We start from the raw sequence: 20527 nt of genomic DNA, 5'->3' as shown, positions 1-20527 counted from the left end.
GAAGTTAAGCAGCATTTTTGCGTGCTTAGTACACGGCTCGGTGACTAACTAGGATGTCTGCGTGCTGTTGGATTCTTTAATTTTGCTTTTTCCTTTAGTTTTCGGTGTTGCTGCGCGGTAATGATACGGTCCAGCACGCTGACCCGTCTCTTGCCTCTCGGTACCCAAATTCGCGAAGCTGCGGCCACAGTCAAATGAAAGGGTCCGTTGTGTGTTTGTCGAGTTGGTCTCTCCCAGTCGATTCTAGCGCCTGTCCTCTACATATACGCCCATTTGCAAGCGTCAGCTTTCGCGTCAGCCGAGCAAAGTCGAGACAAGTCGACACATGGGGACACACGATGCTGTGAATCGCAATCCGCACTTGCCTACGCGGAGCGGGACGAGGGGCGAAGGAAAACCATTCGTAACACGACAGTTCGGAAACTCGACGATCGCGAGCGTTGAAAACACTCTCCTGATTAAAGGAGACAACTTCCGTGCGGTGTCCGGGTTTCGAACCCGGACCAGCTACTTGGGAAGCATCCATGCTGACCGACACACCACCACCGCCCTCTGCTACGCGCTGCTTGCGCCGTGATGTGTCGCCTTCCCTCCTGGCGCCAGAGGCCGAAGGCAATCTCGCTGTAGGCGCTCAACGCCGAGTGGAAGGCGAGCACATCTGAACCCGTGGTGCTGCTAGGGCGATATACTGTAACTGAGCGCAGAACGAACTTTCACTGAAGAATCTGCCCTTTAATGCACATCAGGGCGAACATGAAATTTCTAATATGAAGTACCCACTGACGATCCAAAGGCGTTTCAGTATGTATGCGTCGGTACCACCGGGGCAGTGCCTAAGTATTGTAAAGTGAAGGTCGACAGTTTGAGCCTCACAGGAAGTATTTCATTGGCTTCCCACGAGTGCGTAATGTACAGCGTGGCTGTTGCTAGGAAACGGCCTTATTTGCCGCTCGTTAATATCTAGTTTTCTTTGCATCAATGTGAAAATGTTACTATTACTAAATACAGTTTTGCTAGTTACAGTTCAAACTGGAAACGACGGAAGAAAGCGGTCCAACGCGCCACATTGGCTCCCGAAAGGGAGGGTGCGTTTCCTACGCCACGTCTGACATTGTGTCTTAAATATTCTAAAACTGACATAATTACATCCTACCGAAAAAAGAAACAGATTTCGCAGCGAGGTTCTTGAGATATTTCTAGAGATGGAAGTCACTGGAGCGAATGCCTCGCACGTCAGATTGGCCGAGCGGTCTAAGGCGCCCGATTTAAGCTCTGGTTCCCGTAAGGGAGCGTGGGTTCGAACCCCACATCTGGCAATGCATTTTGAACATTCTGAAACTAACATACTTCCTTGATCTTATAGAACAAGTAAAATACGCAGAAACACGCCATGCAGATTTTACTAGAGACGACAGTGACAGCGGTGCAGGCGTCGCACGTCCGATAGCCCGAGCGGTCGGAAAGAAATAGCGGAACATACTTTTCCTGTGTCGAGGTTTAGCTCTTCTCACGGACGTTTCCGTTGTCGTTGTGTTGTGGCTCTGGGTTCCAAGCGACAGCGAGAAAACCTCAACAGCAACACATACGTGTTTAAATGAATCGTAGGGCCTTAATAAAGATAGATGAAACGGTGGTTCAGGTACTGGAGTTCTGAAGCGGCCGTATTGCGTGGGCAGTAAGCTCACTAAGTTAGTGTGTCATGCTAATAACGGGAAGGCTGTGGGTTACGTCCCACCAAGGGCTATTCCATATTGCTTCCCTAAAAGGCAGCGCGAGAGACTGCCAGGCAAATCTCAAGTGATCTGTACAAGGACTAAGATGTCCACACGTCTGGAAACGTTCTAGCCGACTTCTGTGCCACGCTGACGACACGGGTTCTCGTCCGATCACCGAAGTTAAGCAGCATTTTTGCGTGCTTAGTACACGGCTCGGTGACTAACTAGGATGTCTGCGTGCTGTTGGATTCTTTAATTTTGCTTTTTCCTTTAGTTTTCGGTGTTGCTGCGCGGTAATGATACGGTCCAGCACGCTGACCCGTCTCTTGCCTCTCGGTACCCAAATTCGCGAAGCTGCGGCCACAGTCAAATGAAAGGGTCCGTTGTGTGTTTGTCGAGTTGGTCTCTCCCAGTCGATTCTAGCGCCTGTCCTCTACATATACGCCCATTTGCAAGCGTCAGCTTTCGCGTCAGCCGAGCAAAGTCGAGACAAGTCGACACATGGGGACACACGATGCTGTGAATCGCAATCCGCACTTGCCTACGCGGAGCGGGACGAGGGGCGAAGGAAAACCATTCGTAACACGACAGTTCGGAAACTCGACGATCGCGAGCGTTGAAAACACTCTCCTGATTAAAGGAGACAACTTCCGTGCGGTGTCCGGGTTTCGAACCCGGACCAGCTACTTGGGAAGCATCCATGCTGACCGACACACCACCACCGCCCTCTGCTACGCGCTGCTTGCGCCGTGATGTGTCGCCTTCCCTCCTGGCGCCAGAGGCCGAAGGCAATCTCGCTGTAGGCGCTCAACGCCGAGTGGAAGGCGAGCACATCTGAACCCGTGGTGCTGCTAGGGCGATATACTGTAACTGAGCGCAGAACGAACTTTCACTGAAGAATCTGCCCTTTAATGCACATCAGGGCGAACATGAAATTTCTAATATGAAGTACCCACTGACGATCCAAAGGCGTTTCAGTATGTATGCGTCGGTACCACCGGGGCAGTGCCTAAGTATTGTAAAGTGAAGGTCGACAGTTTGAGCCTCACAGGAAGTATTTCATTGGCTTCCCACGAGTGCGTAATGTACAGCGTGGCTGTTGCTAGGAAACGGCCTTATTTGCCGCTCGTTAATATCTAGTTTTCTTTGCATCAATGTGAAAATGTTACTATTACTAAATACAGTTTTGCTAGTTACAGTTCAAACTGGAAACGACGGAAGAAAGCGGTCCAACGCGCCACATTGGCTCCCGAAAGGGAGGGTGCGTTTCCTACGCCACGTCTGACATTGTGTCTTAAATATTCTAAAACTGACATAATTACATCCTACCGAAAAAAGAAACAGATTTCGCAGCGAGGTTCTTGAGATATTTCTAGAGATGGAAGTCACTGGAGCGAATGCCTCGCACGTCAGATTGGCCGAGCGGTCTAAGGCGCCCGATTTAAGCTCTGGTTCCCGTAAGGGAGCGTGGGTTCGAACCCCACATCTGGCAATGCATTTTGAACATTCTGAAACTAACATACTTCCTTGATCTTATAGAACAAGTAAAATACGCAGAAACACGCCATGCAGATTTTACTAGAGACGACAGTGACAGCGGTGCAGGCGTCGCACGTCCGATAGCCCGAGCGGTCGGAAAGAAATAGCGGAACATACTTTTCCTGTGTCGAGGTTTAGCTCTTCTCACGGACGTTTCCGTTGTCGTTGTGTTGTGGCTCTGGGTTCCAAGCGACAGCGAGAAAACCTCAACAGCAACACATACGTGTTTAAATGAATCGTAGGGCCTTAATAAAGATAGATGAAACGGTGGTTCAGGTACTGGAGTTCTGAAGCGGCCGTATTGCGTGGGCAGTAAGCTCACTAAGTTAGTGTGTCATGCTAATAACGGGAAGGCTGTGGGTTACGTCCCACCAAGGGCTATTCCATATTGCTTCCCTAAAAGGCAGCGCGAGAGACTGCCAGGCAAATCTCAAGTGATCTGTACAAGGACTAAGATGTCCACACGTCTGGAAACGTTCTAGCCGACTTCTGTGCCACGCTGACGACACGGGTTCTCGTCCGATCACCGAAGTTAAGCAGCATTTTTGCGTGCTTAGTACACGGCTCGGTGACTAACTAGGATGTCTGCGTGCTGTTGGATTCTTTAATTTTGCTTTTTCCTTTAGTTTTCGGTGTTGCTGCGCGGTAATGATACGGTCCAGCACGCTGACCCGTCTCTTGCCTCTCGGTACCCAAATTCGCGAAGCTGCGGCCACAGTCAAATGAAAGGGTCCGTTGTGTGTTTGTCGAGTTGGTCTCTCCCAGTCGATTCTAGCGCCTGTCCTCTACATATACGCCCATTTGCAAGCGTCAGCTTTCGCGTCAGCCGAGCAAAGTCGAGACAAGTCGACACATGGGGACACACGATGCTGTGAATCGGAATCCGCACTTGCCTACGCGGAGCGGGACGAGGGGCGAAGGAAAACCATTCGTAACACGACAGTTCGGAAACTCGACGATCGCGAGCGTTGAAAACACTCTCCTGATTAAAGGAGACAACTTCCGTGCGGTGTCCGGGTTTCGAACCCGGACCAGCTACTTGGGAAGCATCCATGCTGACCGACACACCACCACCGCCCTCTGCTACGCGCTGCTTGCGCCGTGATGTGTCGCCTTCCCTCCTGGCGCCAGAGGCCGAAGGCAATCTCGCTGTAGGCGCTCAACGCCGAGTGGAAGGCGAGCACATCTGAACCCGTGGTGCTGCTAGGGCGATATACTGTAACTGAGCGCAGAACGAACTTTCACTGAAGAATCTGCCCTTTAATGCACATCAGGGCGAACATGAAATTTCTAATATGAAGTACCCACTGACGATCCAAAGGCGTTTCAGTATGTATGCGTCGGTACCACCGGGGCAGTGCCTAAGTATTGTAAAGTGAAGGTCGACAGTTTGAGCCTCACAGGAAGTATTTCATTGGCTTCCCACGAGTGCGTAATGTACAGCGTGGCTGTTGCTAGGAAACGGCCTTATTTGCCGCTCGTTAATATCTAGTTTTCTTTGCATCAATGTGAAAATGTTACTATTACTAAATACAGTTTTGCTAGTTACAGTTCAAACTGGAAACGACGGAAGAAAGCGGTCCAACGCGCCACATTGGCTCCCGAAAGGGAGGGTGCGTTTCCTACGCCACGTCTGACATTGTGTCTTAAATATTCTAAAACTGACATAATTACATCCTACCGAAAAAAGAAACAGATTTCGCAGCGAGGTTCTTGAGATATTTCTAGAGATGGAAGTCACTGGAGCGAATGCCTCGCACGTCAGATTGGCCGAGCGGTCTAAGGCGCCCGATTTAAGCTCTGGTTCCCGTAAGGGAGCGTGGGTTCGAACCCCACATCTGGCAATGCATTTTGAACATTCTGAAACTAACATACTTCCTTGATCTTATAGAACAAGTAAAATACGCAGAAACACGCCATGCAGATTTTACTAGAGACGACAGTGACAGCGGTGCAGGCGTCGCACGTCCGATAGCCCGAGCGGTCGGAAAGAAATAGCGGAACATACTTTTCCTGTGTCGAGGTTTAGCTCTTCTCACGGACGTTTCCGTTGTCGTTGTGTTGTGGCTCTGGGTTCCAAGCGACAGCGAGAAAACCTCAACAGCAACACATACGTGTTTAAATGAATCGTAGGGCCTTAATAAAGATAGATGAAACGGTGGTTCAGGTACTGGAGTTCTGAAGCGGCCGTATTGCGTGGGCAGTAAGCTCACTAAGTTAGTGTGTCATGCTAATAACGGGAAGGCTGTGGGTTACGTCCCACCAAGGGCTATTCCATATTGCTTCCCTAAAAGGCAGCGCGAGAGACTGCCAGGCAAATCTCAAGTGATCTGTACAAGGACTAAGATGTCCACACGTCTGGAAACGTTCTAGCCGACTTCTGTGCCACGCTGACGACACGGGTTCTCGTCCGATCACCGAAGTTAAGCAGCATTTTTGCGTGCTTAGTACACGGCTCGGTGACTAACTAGGATGTCTGCGTGCTGTTGGATTCTTTAATTTTGCTTTTTCCTTTAGTTTTCGGTGTTGCTGCGCGGTAATGATACGGTCCAGCACGCTGACCCGTCTCTTGCCTCTCGGTACCCAAATTCGCGAAGCTGCGGCCACAGTCAAATGAAAGGGTCCGTTGTGTGTTTGTCGAGTTGGTCTCTCCCAGTCGATTCTAGCGCCTGTCCTCTACATATACGCCCATTTGCAAGCGTCAGCTTTCGCGTCAGCCGAGCAAAGTCGAGACAAGTCGACACATGGGGACACACGATGCTGTGAATCGCAATCCGCACTTGCCTACGCGGAGCGGGACGAGGGGCGAAGGAAAACCATTCGTAACACGACAGTTCGGAAACTCGACGATCGCGAGCGTTGAAAACACTCTCCTGATTAAAGGAGACAACTTCCGTGCGGTGTCCGGGTTTCGAACCCGGACCAGCTACTTGGGAAGCATCCATGCTGACCGACACACCACCACCGCCCTCTGCTACGCGCTGCTTGCGCCGTGATGTGTCGCCTTCCCTCCTGGCGCCAGAGGCCGAAGGCAATCTCGCTGTAGGCGCTCAACGCCGAGTGGAAGGCGAGCACATCTGAACCCGTGGTGCTGCTAGGGCGATATACTGTAACTGAGCGCAGAACGAACTTTCACTGAAGAATCTGCCCTTTAATGCACATCAGGGCGAACATGAAATTTCTAATATGAAGTACCCACTGACGATCCAAAGGCGTTTCAGTATGTATGCGTCGGTACCACCGGGGCAGTGCCTAAGTATTGTAAAGTGAAGGTCGACAGTTTGAGCCTCACAGGAAGTATTTCATTGGCTTCCCACGAGTGCGTAATGTACAGCGTGGCTGTTGCTAGGAAACGGCCTTATTTGCCGCTCGTTAATATCTAGTTTTCTTTGCATCAATGTGAAAATGTTACTATTACTAAATACAGTTTTGCTAGTTACAGTTCAAACTGGAAACGACGGAAGAAAGCGGTCCAACGCGCCACATTGGCTCCCGAAAGGGAGGGTGCGTTTCCTACGCCACGTCTGACATTGTGTCTTAAATATTCTAAAACTGACATAATTACATCCTACCGAAAAAAGAAACAGATTTCGCAGCGAGGTTCTTGAGATATTTCTAGAGATGGAAGTCACTGGAGCGAATGCCTCGCACGTCAGATTGGCCGAGCGGTCTAAGGCGCCCGATTTAAGCTCTGGTTCCCGTAAGGGAGCGTGGGTTCGAACCCCACATCTGGCAATGCATTTTGAACATTCTGAAACTAACATACTTCCTTGATCTTATAGAACAAGTAAAATACGCAGAAACACGCCATGCAGATTTTACTAGAGACGACAGTGACAGCGGTGCAGGCGTCGCACGTCCGATAGCCCGAGCGGTCGGAAAGAAATAGCGGAACATACTTTTCCTGTGTCGAGGTTTAGCTCTTCTCACGGACGTTTCCGTTGTCGTTGTGTTGTGGCTCTGGGTTCCAAGCGACAGCGAGAAAACCTCAACAGCAACACATACGTGTTTAAATGAATCGTAGGGCCTTAATAAAGATAGATGAAACGGTGGTTCAGGTACTGGAGTTCTGAAGCGGCCGTATTGCGTGGGCAGTAAGCTCACTAAGTTAGTGTGTCATGCTAATAACGGGAAGGCTGTGGGTTACGTCCCACCAAGGGCTATTCCATATTGCTTCCCTAAAAGGCAGCGCGAGAGACTGCCAGGCAAATCTCAAGTGATCTGTACAAGGACTAAGATGTCCACACGTCTGGAAACGTTCTAGCCGACTTCTGTGCCACGCTGACGACACGGGTTCTCGTCCGATCACCGAAGTTAAGCAGCATTTTTGCGTGCTTAGTACACGGCTCGGTGACTAACTAGGATGTCTGCGTGCTGTTGGATTCTTTAATTTTGCTTTTTCCTTTAGTTTTCGGTGTTGCTGCGCGGTAATGATACGGTCCAGCACGCTGACCCGTCTCTTGCCTCTCGGTACCCAAATTCGCGAAGCTGCGGCCACAGTCAAATGAAAGGGTCCGTTGTGTGTTTGTCGAGTTGGTCTCTCCCAGTCGATTCTAGCGCCTGTCCTCTACATATACGCCCATTTGCAAGCGTCAGCTTTCGCGTCAGCCGAGCAAAGTCGAGACAAGTCGACACATGGGGACACACGATGCTGTGAATCGGAATCCGCACTTGCCTACGCGGAGCGGGACGAGGGGCGAAGGAAAACCATTCGTAACACGACAGTTCGGAAACTCGACGATCGCGAGCGTTGAAAACACTCTCCTGATTAAAGGAGACAACTTCCGTGCGGTGTCCGGGTTTCGAACCCGGACCAGCTACTTGGGAAGCATCCATGCTGACCGACACACCACCACCGCCCTCTGCTACGCGCTGCTTGCGCCGTGATGTGTCGCCTTCCCTCCTGGCGCCAGAGGCCGAAGGCAATCTCGCTGTAGGCGCTCAACGCCGAGTGGAAGGCGAGCACATCTGAACCCGTGGTGCTGCTAGGGCGATATACTGTAACTGAGCGCAGAACGAACTTTCACTGAAGAATCTGCCCTTTAATGCACATCAGGGCGAACATGAAATTTCTAATATGAAGTACCCACTGACGATCCAAAGGCGTTTCAGTATGTATGCGTCGGTACCACCGGGGCAGTGCCTAAGTATTGTAAAGTGAAGGTCGACAGTTTGAGCCTCACAGGAAGTATTTCATTGGCTTCCCACGAGTGCGTAATGTACAGCGTGGCTGTTGCTAGGAAACGGCCTTATTTGCCGCTCGTTAATATCTAGTTTTCTTTGCATCAATGTGAAAATGTTACTATTACTAAATACAGTTTTGCTAGTTACAGTTCAAACTGGAAACGACGGAAGAAAGCGGTCCAACGCGCCACATTGGCTCCCGAAAGGGAGGGTGCGTTTCCTACGCCACGTCTGACATTGTGTCTTAAATATTCTAAAACTGACATAATTACATCCTACCGAAAAAAGAAACAGATTTCGCAGCGAGGTTCTTGAGATATTTCTAGAGATGGAAGTCACTGGAGCGAATGCCTCGCACGTCAGATTGGCCGAGCGGTGTAAGGCGCCCGATTTAAGCTCTGGTTCCCGTAAGGGAGCGTGGGTTCGAACCCCACATCTGGCAATGCATTTTGAACATTCTGAAACTAACATACTTCCTTGATCTTATAGAACAAGTAAAATACGCAGAAACACGCCATGCAGATTTTACTAGAGACGACAGTGACAGCGGTGCAGGCGTCGCACGTCCGATAGCCCGAGCGGTCGGAAAGAAATAGCGGAACATACTTTTCCTGTGTCGAGGTTTAGCTCTTCTCACGGACGTTTCCGTTGTCGTTGTGTTGTGGCTCTGGGTTCCAAGCGACAGCGAGAAAACCTCAACAGCAACACATACGTGTTTAAATGAATCGTAGGGCCTTAATAAAGATAGATGAAACGGTGGTTCAGGTACTGGAGTTCTGAAGCGGCCGTATTGCGTGGGCAGTAAGCTCACTAAGTTAGTGTGTCATGCTAATAACGGGAAGGCTGTGGGTTACGTCCCACCAAGGGCTATTCCATATTGCTTCCCTAAAAGGCAGCGCGAGAGACTGCCAGGCAAATCTCAAGTGATCTGTACAAGGACTAAGATGTCCACACGTCTGGAAACGTTCTAGCCGACTTCTGTGCCACGCTGACGACACGGGTTCTCGTCCGATCACCGAAGTTAAGCAGCATTTTTGCGTGCTTAGTACACGGCTCGGTGACTAACTAGGATGTCTGCGTGCTGTTGGATTCTTTAATTTTGCCTTTTCCCTTAGTTTTCGGTGTTGCTGCGCGGTAATGATACGGTCCAGCACGCTGACCCGTCTCTTGCCTCTCGGTACCCAAATTCGCGAAGCTGCGGCCACAGTCAAATGAAAGGGTCCGTTGTGTGTTTGTCGAGTTGGTCTCTCCCAGTCGATTCTAGCGCCTGTCCTCTACATATACGCCCATTTGCAAGCGTCAGCTTTCGCGTCAGCCGAGCAAAGTCGAGACAAGTCGACACATGGGGACACACGATGCTGTGAATCGCAATCCGCACTTGCCTACGCGGAGCGGGACGAGGGGCGAAGGAAAACCATTCGTAACACGACAGTTCGGAAACTCGACGATCGCGAGCGTTGAAAACACTCTCCTGATTAAAGGAGACAACTTCCGTGCGGTGTCCGGGTTTCGAACCCGGACCAGCTACTTGGGAAGCATCCATGCTGACCGACACACCACCACCGCCCTCTGCTACGCGCTGCTTGCGCCGTGATGTGTCGCCTTCCCTCCTGGCGCCAGAGGCCGAAGGCAATCTCGCTGTAGGCGCTCAACGCCGAGTGGAAGGCGAGCACATCTGAACCCGTGGTGCTGCTAGGGCGATATACTGTAACTGAGCGCAGAACGAACTTTCACTGAAGAATCTGCCCTTTAATGCACATCAGGGCGAACATGAAATTTCTAATATGAAGTACCCACTGACGATCCAAAGGCGTTTCAGTATGTATGCGTCGGTACCACCGGGGCAGTGCCTAAGTATTGTAAAGTGAAGGTCGACAGTTTGAGCCTCACAGGAAGTATTTCATTGGCTTCCCACGAGTGCGTAATGTACAGCGTGGCTGTTGCTAGGAAACGGCCTTATTTGCCGCTCGTTAATATCTAGTTTTCTTTGCATCAATGTGAAAATGTTACTATTACTAAATACAGTTTTGCTAGTTACAGTTCAAACTGGAAACGACGGAAGAAAGCGGTCCAACGCGCCACATTGGCTCCCGAAAGGGAGGGTGCGTTTCCTACGCCACGTCTGACATTGTGTCTTAAATATTCTAAAACTGACATAATTACATCCTACCGAAAAAAGAAACAGATTTCGCAGCGAGGTTCTTGAGATATTTCTAGAGATGGAAGTCACTGGAGCGAATGCCTCGCACGTCAGATTGGCCGAGCGGTCTAAGGCGCCCGATTTAAGCTCTGGTTCCCGTAAGGGAGCGTGGGTTCGAACCCCACATCTGGCAATGCATTTTGAACATTCTGAAACTAACATACTTCCTTGATCTTATAGAACAAGTAAAATACGCAGAAACACGCCATGCAGATTTTACTAGAGACGACAGTGACAGCGGTGCAGGCGTCGCACGTCCGATAGCCCGAGCGGTCGGAAAGAAATAGCGGAACATACTTTTCCTGTGTCGAGGTTTAGCTCTTCTCACGGACGTTTCCGTTGTCGTTGTGTTGTGGCTCTGGGTTCCAAGCGACAGCGAGAAAACCTCAACAGCAACACATACGTGTTTAAATGAATCGTAGGGCCTTAATAAAGATAGATGAAACGGTGGTTCAGGTACTGGAGTTCTGAAGCGGCCGTATTGCGTGGGCAGTAAGCTCACTAAGTTAGTGTGTCATGCTAATAACGGGAAGGCTGTGGGTTACGTCCCACCAAGGGCTATTCCATATTGCTTCCCTAAAAGGCAGCGCGAGAGACTGCCAGGCAAATCTCAAGTGATCTGTACAAGGACTAAGATGTCCACACGTCTGGAAACGTTCTAGCCGACTTCTGTGCCACGCTGACGACACGGGTTCTCGTCCGATCACCGAAGTTAAGCAGCATTTTTGCGTGCTTAGTACACGGCTCGGTGACTAACTAGGATGTCTGCGTGCTGTTGGATTCTTTAATTTTGCCTTTTCCCTTAGTTTTCGGTGTTGCTGCGCGGTAATGATACGGTCCAGCACGCTGACCCGTCTCTTGCCTCTCGGTACCCAAATTCGCGAAGCTGCGGCCACAGTCAAATGAAAGGGTCCGTTGTGTGTTTGTCGAGTTGGTCTCTCCCAGTCGATTCTAGCGCCTGTCCTCTACATATACGCCCATTTGCAAGCGTCAGCTTTCGCGTCAGCCGAGCAAAGTCGAGACAAGTCGACACATGGGGACACACGATGCTGTGAATCGCAATCCGCACTTGCCTACGCGGAGCGGGACGAGGGGCGAAGGAAAACCATTCGTAACACGACAGTTCGGAAACTCGACGATCGCGAGCGTTGAAAACACTCTCCTGATTAAAGGAGACAACTTCCGTGCGGTGTCCGGGTTTCGAACCCGGACCAGCTACTTGGGAAGCATCCATGCTGACCGACACACCACCACCGCCCTCTGCTACGCGCTGCTTGCGCCGTGATGTGTCGCCTTCCCTCCTGGCGCCAGAGGCCGAAGGCAATCTCGCTGTAGGCGCTCAACGCCGAGTGGAAGGCGAGCACATCTGAACCCGTGGTGCTGCTAGGGCGATATACTGTAACTGAGCGCAGAACGAACTTTCACTGAAGAATCTGCCCTTTAATGCACATCAGGGCGAACATGAAATTTCTAATATGAAGTACCCACTGACGATCCAAAGGCGTTTCAGTATGTATGCGTCGGTACCACCGGGGCAGTGCCTAAGTATTGTAAAGTGAAGGTCGACAGTTTGAGCCTCACAGGAAGTATTTCATTGGCTTCCCACGAGTGCGTAATGTACAGCGTGGCTGTTGCTAGGAAACGGCCTTATTTGCCGCTCGTTAATATCTAGTTTTCTTTGCATCAATGTGAAAATGTTACTATTACTAAATACAGTTTTGCTAGTTACAGTTCAAACTGGAAACGACGGAAGAAAGCGGTCCAACGCGCCACATTGGCTCCCGAAAGGGAGGGTGCGTTTCCTACGCCACGTCTGACATTGTGTCTTAAATATTCTAAAACTGACATAATTACATCCTACCGAAAAAAGAAACAGATTTCGCAGCGAGGTTCTTGAGATATTTCTAGAGATGGAAGTCACTGGAGCGAATGCCTCGCACGTCAGATTGGCCGAGCGGTCTAAGGCGCCCGATTTAAGCTCTGGTTCCCGTAAGGGTGCGTGGGTTCGAACCCCACATCTGGCAATGCATTTTGAACATTCTGAAACTAACATACTTCCTTGATCTTATAGAACAAGTAAAATACGCAGAAACACGCCATGCAGATTTTACTAGAGACGACAGTGACAGCGGTGCAGGCGTCGCACGTCCGATAGCCCGAGCGGTCGGAAAGAAATAGCGGAACATACTTTTCCTGTGTCGAGGTTTAGCTCTTCTCACGGACGTTTCCGTTGTCGTTGTGTTGTGGCTCTGGGTTCCAAGCGACAGCGAGAAAACCTCAACAGCAACACATACGTGTTTAAATGAATCGTAGGGCCTTAATAAAGATAGATGAAACGGTGGTTCAGGTACTGGAGTTCTGAAGCGGCCGTATTGCGTGGGCAGTAAGCTCACTAAGTTAGTGTGTCATGCTAATAACGGGAAGGCTGTGGGTTACGTCCCACCAAGGGCTATTCCATATTGCTTCCCTAAAAGGCAGCGCGAGAGACTGCCAGGCAAATCTCAAGTGATCTGTACAAGGACTAAGATGTCCACACGTCTGGAAACGTTCTAGCCGACTTCTGTGCCACGCTGACGACACGGGTTCTCGTCCGATCACCGAAGTTAAGCAGCATTTTTGCGTGCTTAGTACACGGCTCGGTGACTAACTAGGATGTCTGCGTGCTGTTGGATTCTTTAATTTTGCCTTTTCCCTTAGTTTTCGGTGTTGCTGCGCGGTAATGATACGGTCCAGCACGCTGACCCGTCTCTTGCCTCTCGGTACCCAAATTCGCGAAGCTGCGGCCACAGTCAAATGAAAGGGTCCGTTGTGTGTTTGTCGAGTTGGTCTCTCCCAGTCGATTCTAGCGCCTGTCCTCTACATATACGCCCATTTGCAAGCGTCAGCTTTCGCGTCAGCCGAGCAAAGTCGAGACAAGTCGACACATGGGGACACACGATGCTGTGAATCGCAATCCGCACTTGCCTACGCGGAGCGGGACGAGGGGCGAAGGAAAACCATTCGTAACACGACAGTTCGGAAACTCGACGATCGCGAGCGTTGAAAACACTCTCCTGATTAAAGGAGACAACTTCCGTGCGGTGTCCGGGTTTCGAACCCGGACCAGCTACTTGGGAAGCATCCATGCTGACCGACACACCACCACCGCCCTCTGCTACGCGCTGCTTGCGCCGTGATGTGTCGCCTTCCCTCCTGGCGCCAGAGGCCGAAGGCAATCTCGCTGTAGGCGCTCAACGCCGAGTGGAAGGCGAGCACATCTGAACCCGTGGTGCTGCTAGGGCGATATACTGTAACTGAGCGCAGAACGAACTTTCACTGAAGAATCTGCCCTTTAATGCACATCAGGGCGAACATGAAATTTCTAATATGAAGTACCCACTGACGATCCAAAGGCGTTTCAGTATGTATGCGTCGGTACCACCGGGGCAGTGCCTAAGTATTGTAAAGTGAAGGTCGACAGTTTGAGCCTCACAGGAAGTATTTCATTGGCTTCCCACGAGTGCGTAATGTACAGCGTGGCTGTTGCTAGGAAACGGCCTTATTTGCCGCTCGTTAATATCTAGTTTTCTTTGCATCAATGTGAAAATGTTACTATTACTAAATACAGTTTTGCTAGTTACAGTTCAAACTGGAAACGACGGAAGAAAGCGGTCCAACGCGCCACATTGGCTCCCGAAAGGGAGGGTGCGTTTCCTACGCCACGTCTGACATTGTGTCTTAAATATTCTAAAACTGACATAATTACATCCTACCGAAAAAAGAAACAGATTTCGCAGCGAGGTTCTTGAGATATTTCTAGAGATGGAAGTCACTGGAGCGAATGCCTCGCACGTCAGATTGGCCGAGCGGTCTAAGGCGCCCGATTTAAGCTCTGGTTCCCGTAAGGGTGCGTGGGTTCGAACCCCACATCTGGCAATGCATTTTGAACATTCTGAAACTAACATACTTCCTTGATCTTATAGAACAAGTAAAATACGCAGAAACACGCCATGCAGATTTTACTAGAGACGACAGTGACAGCGGTGCAGGCGTCGCACGTCCGATAGCCCGAGCGGTCGGAAAGAAATAGCGGAACATACTTTTCCTGTGTCGAGGTTTAGCTCTTCTCACGGACGTTTCCGTTGTCGTTGTGTTGTGGCTCTGGGTTCCAAGCGACAGCGAGAAAACCTCAACAGCAACACATACGTGTTTAAATGAATCGTAGGGCCTTAATAAAGATAGATGAAACGGTGGTTCAGGTACTGGAGTTCTGAAGCGGCCGTATTGCGTGGGCAGTAAGCTCACTAAGTTAGTGTGTCATGCTAATAACGGGAAGGCTGTGGGTTACGTCCCACCAAGGGCTATTCCATATTGCTTCCCTAAAAGGCAGCGCGAGAGACTGCCAGGCAAATCTCAAGTGATCTGTACAAGGACTAAGATGTCCACACGTCTGGAAACGTTCTCGCCGACTTCTGTGCCACGCTGACGACACGGGTTCTCGTCCGATCACCGAAGTTAAGCAGCATTTTTGCGTGCTTAGTACACGGCTCGGTGACTAACTAGGATGTCTGCGTGCTGTTGGATTCTTTAATTTTGCCTTTTCCCTTAGTTTTCGGTGTTGCTGCGCGGTAATGATACGGTCCAGCACGCTGACCCGTCTCTTGCCTCTCGGTACCCAAATTCGCGAAGCTGCGGCCACAGTCAAATGAAAGGGTCCGTTGTGTGTTTGTCGAGTTGGTCTCTCCCAGTCGATTCTAGCGCCTGTCCTCTACATATACGCCCATTTGCAAGCGTCAGCTTTCGCGTCAGCCGAGCAAAGTCGAGACAAGTCGACACATGGGGACACACGATGCTGTGAATCGCAATCCGCACTAGCCTACGCGGAGCGCGACGAGGGGCGAAGGAAAACCATTCGTAACACGACAGTTCGGAAACTCGACGATCGCGAGCGTTGAAAACACTCTCCTGAGTAAAGGAGACAACTTCCGTGCGGTGTCCGGGTTTCGAACCCGGACCAGCTACTTGGGAAGCATCCATGCTGACCGACACACCACCACCGCCCTCTGCTACGCGCTGCTTGCGCCGTGATGTGTCGCCTTCCCTCCTGGCGCCAGAGGCCGAAGGCAATCTCGCTGTAGGCGCTCAACGCCGAGTGGAAGGCGAGCACATCTGAACCCGTTTTGCTGGTGCTGCTAGGGCGATATACTGTAACTGAGCGCAGAACGAACTTTCACTGAAGAATCTGCCCTTTAATGCACATCAGGGCGAATATGAAATTTCTAGTATGAAGTACCCACTGACGATCCAAAGGCGTTTCAGTATGTATGCGTCGGTCCCACCGGGGCAGTGCCTAAGTATTGTAAAGTGAAGGTCGACAGTTTGAGCCTCACAGGAAGTATTTCATTGGCTTCCCACGAGTGCGTAATGTACAGCGTGGCTGTTGCTAGGAAACGGCCTTATTTGCCGTTCGTTAATATCTAGTTTTCTTTGCATCAATGTGAAAATGTTACTATTACTAAATACAGTTTTGCTAGTTACAGTTCAAACTGGAAACGACGGAAGAAAGCGGTCCAACGCGCCACATTGGCTCCCGAAAGGGAGGGTGCGTTCCCTACGCCACGTCTGACATTGTGTCTTAAATATTCTAAAACTGACATAATTACATCCTACCAAAAAAGAAACAGATTTCGCAGCGAGGTTCTTGAGATAGAGATGGAAGTCACTGGAGCGAATGCCTCGCACGTCAGATTGGCCGAGCGGTCTAAGGCGCCAGATTTAAGCTCTGGTTCCCGTAAGGGAACTTGGGTTCGAACCCCACATCTGACAAAGCATTTTGAACATTCTGAAACTAACGTACTCCCTTCATCTTATAGAACAAGTAAATTACGCAGAAACACGCCATGCAGATTTTACTAGAGACGACAGTGACAGCGGTGCAGGCGTCGCACGTCCGATAGCCCGAGCGGTCGGAAAGAAATAGCGGAACATACTTTTCCTGTGTCGAGGTTTAGCTCTTCTCACGGACGTTTCCGTTGTCGTTGTGTTGTGGCTCTGGGTTCCAAGCGACAGCGAGAAAACCTCAACAGCAACACATACGTGTTTAAATGAATCGTAGGGCCTTAATAAAGATAGATGAAACGGTGGTTCAGGTACTGGAGTTCTGAAGCGGCCGTATTGCGTGGGCAGTAAGCTCACTAAGTTAGTGTGTCATGCTAATAACGGGAAGGCTGTGGGTTACGTCCCACCAAGGGCTATTCCATATTGCTTCCCTAAAAGGCAGCGCGAGAGACTGCCAGGCAAATCTCAAGTGATCTGTACAAGGACTAAGATGTCCACACGTCTGGAAACGTTCTCGCCGACTTCTGTGCCACGCTGACGACACGGGTTCTCGTCCGATCACCGAAGTTAAGCAGCATTTTTGCGTGCTTAGTACACGGCTCGGTGACTAACTAGGATGTCTGCGTGCTGTTGGATTCTTTAATTTTGCCTTTTCCCTTAGTTTTCGGTGTTGCTGCGCGGTAATGATACGGTCCAGCACGCTGACCCGTCTCTTGCCTCTCGGTACCCAAATTCGCGAAGCTGCGGCCACAGTCAAATGAAAGGGTCCGTTGTGTGTTTGTCGAGTTGGTCTCTCCCAGTCGATTCTAGCGCCTGTCCTCTACATATACGCCCATTTGCAAGCGTCAGCTTTCGCGTCAGCCGAGCAAAGTCGAGACAAGTCGACACATGGGGACACACGATGCTGTGAATCGCAATCCGCACTTGCCTACGCGGAGCGGGACGAGGGGCGAAGGAAAACCATTCGTAACACGACAGTTCGGAAACTCGACGATCGCGAGCGTTGAAAACACTCTCCTGATTAAAGGAGACAACTTCCGTGCGGTGTCCGGGTTTCGAACCCGGACCAGCTACTTGGGAAGCATCCATGCTGACCGACACACCACCACCGCCCTCTGCTACGCGCTGCTTGCGCCGTGATGTGTCGCCTTCCCTCCTGGCGCCAGAGGCCGAAGGCAATCTCGCTGTAGGCGCTCAACGCCGAGTGGAAGGCGAGCACATCTGAACCCGGGGTGCTGCTAGGGCGATATACTGTAACTGAGCGCAGAACGAACTTTCACTGAAGAATCTGCCCTTTAATGCACATCAGGGCGAACATGAAATTTCTAATATGAAGTACCCACTGACGATCCAAAGGCGTTTCAGTATGTATGCGTCGGTACCACCGGGGCAGTGCCTAAGTATTGTAAAGTGAAGGTCGACAGTTTGAGCCTCACAGGAAGTATTTCATTGGCTTCCCACGAGTGCGTAATGTACAGCGTGGCTGTTGCTAGGAAACGGCCTTATTTGCCGCTCGTTAATATCTAGTTTTCTTTGCATCAATGTGAAAATGTTACTATTACTAAATACAGTTTTGCTAGTTACAGTTCAAACTGGAAACGACGGAAGAAAGCGGTCCAACGCGCCACATTGGCTCCCGAAAGGGAGGGTGCGTTTCCTACGCCACGTCTGACATTGTGTCTTAAATATTCTAAAACTGACATAATTACATCCTACCGAAAAAAGAAACAGATTTCGCAGCGAGGTTCTTGAGATATTTCTAGAGATGGAAGTCACTGGAGCGAATGCCTCGCACGTCAGATTGGCCGAGCGGTCTAAGGCGCCCGATTTAAGCTCTGGTTCCCGTAAGGGTGCGTGGGTTCGAACCCCACATCTGGCAATGCATTTTGAACATTCTGAAACTAACATACTTCCTTGATCTTATAGAACAAGTAAAATACGCAGAAACACGCCATGCAGATTTTACTAGAGACGACAGTGACAGCGGTGCAGGCGTCGCACGTCCGATAGCCCGAGCGGTCGGAAAGAAATAGCGGAACATACTTTTCCTGTGTCGAGGTTTAGCTCTTCTCACGGACGTTTCCGTTGTCGTTGTGTTGTGGCTCTGGGTTCCAAGCGACAGCGAGAAAACCTCAACAGCAACACATACGTGTTTAAATGAATCGTAGGGCCTTAATAAAGATAGATGAAACGGTGGTTCAGGTACTGGAGTTCTGAAGCGGCCGTATTGCGTGGGCAGTAAGCTCACTAAGTTAGTGTGTCATGCTAATAACGGGAAGGCTGTGGGTTACGTCCCACCAAGGGCTATTCCATATTGCTTCCCTAAAAGGCAGCGCGAGAGACTGCCAGGCAAATCTCAAGTGATCTGTACAAGGACTAAGATGTCCACACGTCTGGAAACGTTCTCGCCGACTTCTGTGCCACGCTGACGACACGGGTTCTCGTCCGATCACCGAAGTTAAGCAGCATTTTTGCGTGCTTAGTACACGGCTCGGTGACTAACTAGGATGTCTGCGTGCTGTTGGATTCTTTAATTTTGCCTTTTCCCTTAGTTTTCGGTGTTGCTGCGCGGTAATGATACGGTCCAGCACGCTGACCCGTCTCTTGCCTCTCGGTACCCAAATTCGCGAAGCTGCGGCCACAGTCAAATGAAAGGGTCCGTTGTGTGTTTGTCGAGTTGGTCTCTCCCAGTCGATTCTAGCGCCTGTCCTCTACATATACGCCCATTTGCAAGCGTCAGCTTTCGCGTCAGCCGAGCAAAGTCGAGACAAGTCGACACATGGGGACACACGATGCTGTGAATCGCAATCCGCACTAGCCTACGCGGAGCGCGACGAGGGGCGAAGGAAAACCATTCGTAACACGACAGTTCGGAAACTCGACGATCGCGAGCGTTGAAAACACTCTCCTGAGTAAAGGAGACAACTTCCGTGCGGTGTCCGGGTTTCGAACCCGGACCAGCTACTTGGGAAGCATCCATGCTGACCGACACACCACCACCGCCCTCTGCTACGCGCTGCTTGCGCCGTGATGTGTCGCCTTCCCTCCTGGCGCCAGAGGCCGAAGGCAATCTCGCTGTAGGCGCTCAACGCCGAGTGGAAGGCGAGCACATCTGAACCCGTTTTGCTGGTGCTGCTAGGGCGATATACTGTAACTGAGCGCAGAACGAACTTTCACTGAAGAATCTGCCCTTTAATGCACATCAGGGCGAATATGAAATTTCTAGTATGAAGTACCCACTGACGATCCAAAGGCGTTTCAGTATGTATGCGTCGGTCCCACCGGGGCAGTGCCTAAGTATTGTAAAGTGAAGGTCGACAGTTTGAGCCTCACAGGAAGTATTTCATTGGCTTCCCACGAGTGCGTAATGTACAGCGTGGCTGTTGCTAGGAAACGGCCTTATTTGCCGTTCGTTAATATCTAGTTTTCTTTGCATCAATGTGAAAATGTTACTATTACTAAATACAGTTTTGCTAGTTACAGTTCAAACTGGAAACGACGGAAGAAAGCGGTCCAACGCGCCACATTGGCTCCCGAAAGGGAGGGTGCGTTCCCTACGCCACGTCTGACATTGTGTCTTAAATATTCTAAAACTGACATAATTACATCCTACCAAAAAAGAAACAGATTTCGCAGCGAGGTTCTTGAGATAGAGATGGAAGTCACTGGAGCGAATGCCTCGCACGTCAGATTGGCCGAGCGGTCTAAGGCGCCAGATTTAAGCTCTGGTTCCCGTAAGGGAACTTGGGTTCGAACCCCACATCTGACAAAGCATTTTGAACATTCTGAAACTAACGTACTCCCTTCATCTTATAGAACAAGTAAATTACGCAGAAACACGCCATGCAGATTTTACTAGAGACGACAGTGACAGCGGTGCAGGCGTCGCACGTCCGATAGCCCGAGCGGTCGGAAAGAAATAGCGGAACATACTTTTCCTGTGTCGAGGTTTAGCTCTTCTCACGGACGTTTCCGTTGTCGTTGTGTTGTGGCTCTGGGTTCCAAGCGACAGCGAGAAAACCTCAACAGCAACACATACGTGTTTAAATGAATCGTAGGGCCTTAATAAAGA

At 50.4% G+C, this 20527-nt stretch overlaps 11 non-coding genes across 11 annotated transcripts; all 11 read left to right on the top strand.

Annotated features, from left to right (window-relative positions):
* The first annotated feature begins 1232 nt into the window (after nt 1-1232).
* On the top strand, nt 1233-1316 carry Trnal-uaa (transfer RNA leucine (anticodon UAA)). Its single transcript has one exon. It is a non-coding gene; the product is annotated as a tRNA-Leu (tRNA).
* Nucleotides 1317-3123: 1807 nt separating this feature from the next.
* Nucleotides 3124-3207, top strand: Trnal-uaa (transfer RNA leucine (anticodon UAA)). The gene has a single exon. It is a non-coding gene; the product is annotated as a tRNA-Leu (tRNA).
* Nucleotides 3208-5014: 1807 nt separating this feature from the next.
* Nucleotides 5015-5098, top strand: Trnal-uaa (transfer RNA leucine (anticodon UAA)). Its single transcript has one exon. It is a non-coding gene; the product is annotated as a tRNA-Leu (tRNA).
* Nucleotides 5099-6905: 1807 nt separating this feature from the next.
* Trnal-uaa (transfer RNA leucine (anticodon UAA)) lies at nt 6906-6989 on the top strand. The gene has a single exon. It is a non-coding gene; the product is annotated as a tRNA-Leu (tRNA).
* A 1807-nt stretch (nt 6990-8796) lies between these two features.
* Nucleotides 8797-8880, top strand: Trnal-uaa (transfer RNA leucine (anticodon UAA)). Its single transcript has one exon. It is a non-coding gene; the product is annotated as a tRNA-Leu (tRNA).
* A 1807-nt stretch (nt 8881-10687) lies between these two features.
* Trnal-uaa (transfer RNA leucine (anticodon UAA)) lies at nt 10688-10771 on the top strand. Its single transcript has one exon. It is a non-coding gene; the product is annotated as a tRNA-Leu (tRNA).
* Nucleotides 10772-12578: 1807 nt separating this feature from the next.
* Nucleotides 12579-12662, top strand: Trnal-uaa (transfer RNA leucine (anticodon UAA)). Its single transcript has one exon. It is a non-coding gene; the product is annotated as a tRNA-Leu (tRNA).
* Nucleotides 12663-14469: 1807 nt separating this feature from the next.
* Nucleotides 14470-14553, top strand: Trnal-uaa (transfer RNA leucine (anticodon UAA)). Its single transcript has one exon. It is a non-coding gene; the product is annotated as a tRNA-Leu (tRNA).
* A 1806-nt stretch (nt 14554-16359) lies between these two features.
* Nucleotides 16360-16443, top strand: Trnal-uaa (transfer RNA leucine (anticodon UAA)). The gene has a single exon. It is a non-coding gene; the product is annotated as a tRNA-Leu (tRNA).
* A 1807-nt stretch (nt 16444-18250) lies between these two features.
* Trnal-uaa (transfer RNA leucine (anticodon UAA)) lies at nt 18251-18334 on the top strand. Its single transcript has one exon. It is a non-coding gene; the product is annotated as a tRNA-Leu (tRNA).
* Nucleotides 18335-20140: 1806 nt separating this feature from the next.
* Nucleotides 20141-20224, top strand: Trnal-uaa (transfer RNA leucine (anticodon UAA)). Its single transcript has one exon. It is a non-coding gene; the product is annotated as a tRNA-Leu (tRNA).
* Nucleotides 20225-20527: the final 303 nt, after the last annotated feature.

Source organism: Schistocerca cancellata, unplaced genomic scaffold (assembly GCF_023864275.1).
Source record: "Schistocerca cancellata isolate TAMUIC-IGC-003103 unplaced genomic scaffold, iqSchCanc2.1 HiC_scaffold_316, whole genome shotgun sequence".
Classification (NCBI taxonomy): Eukaryota; Metazoa; Arthropoda; class Insecta; order Orthoptera; family Acrididae; genus Schistocerca; species Schistocerca cancellata.
Note: the sequence above shows the minus strand (reverse complement) of the source record. Positions and strands in the feature narration are given on the sequence as shown.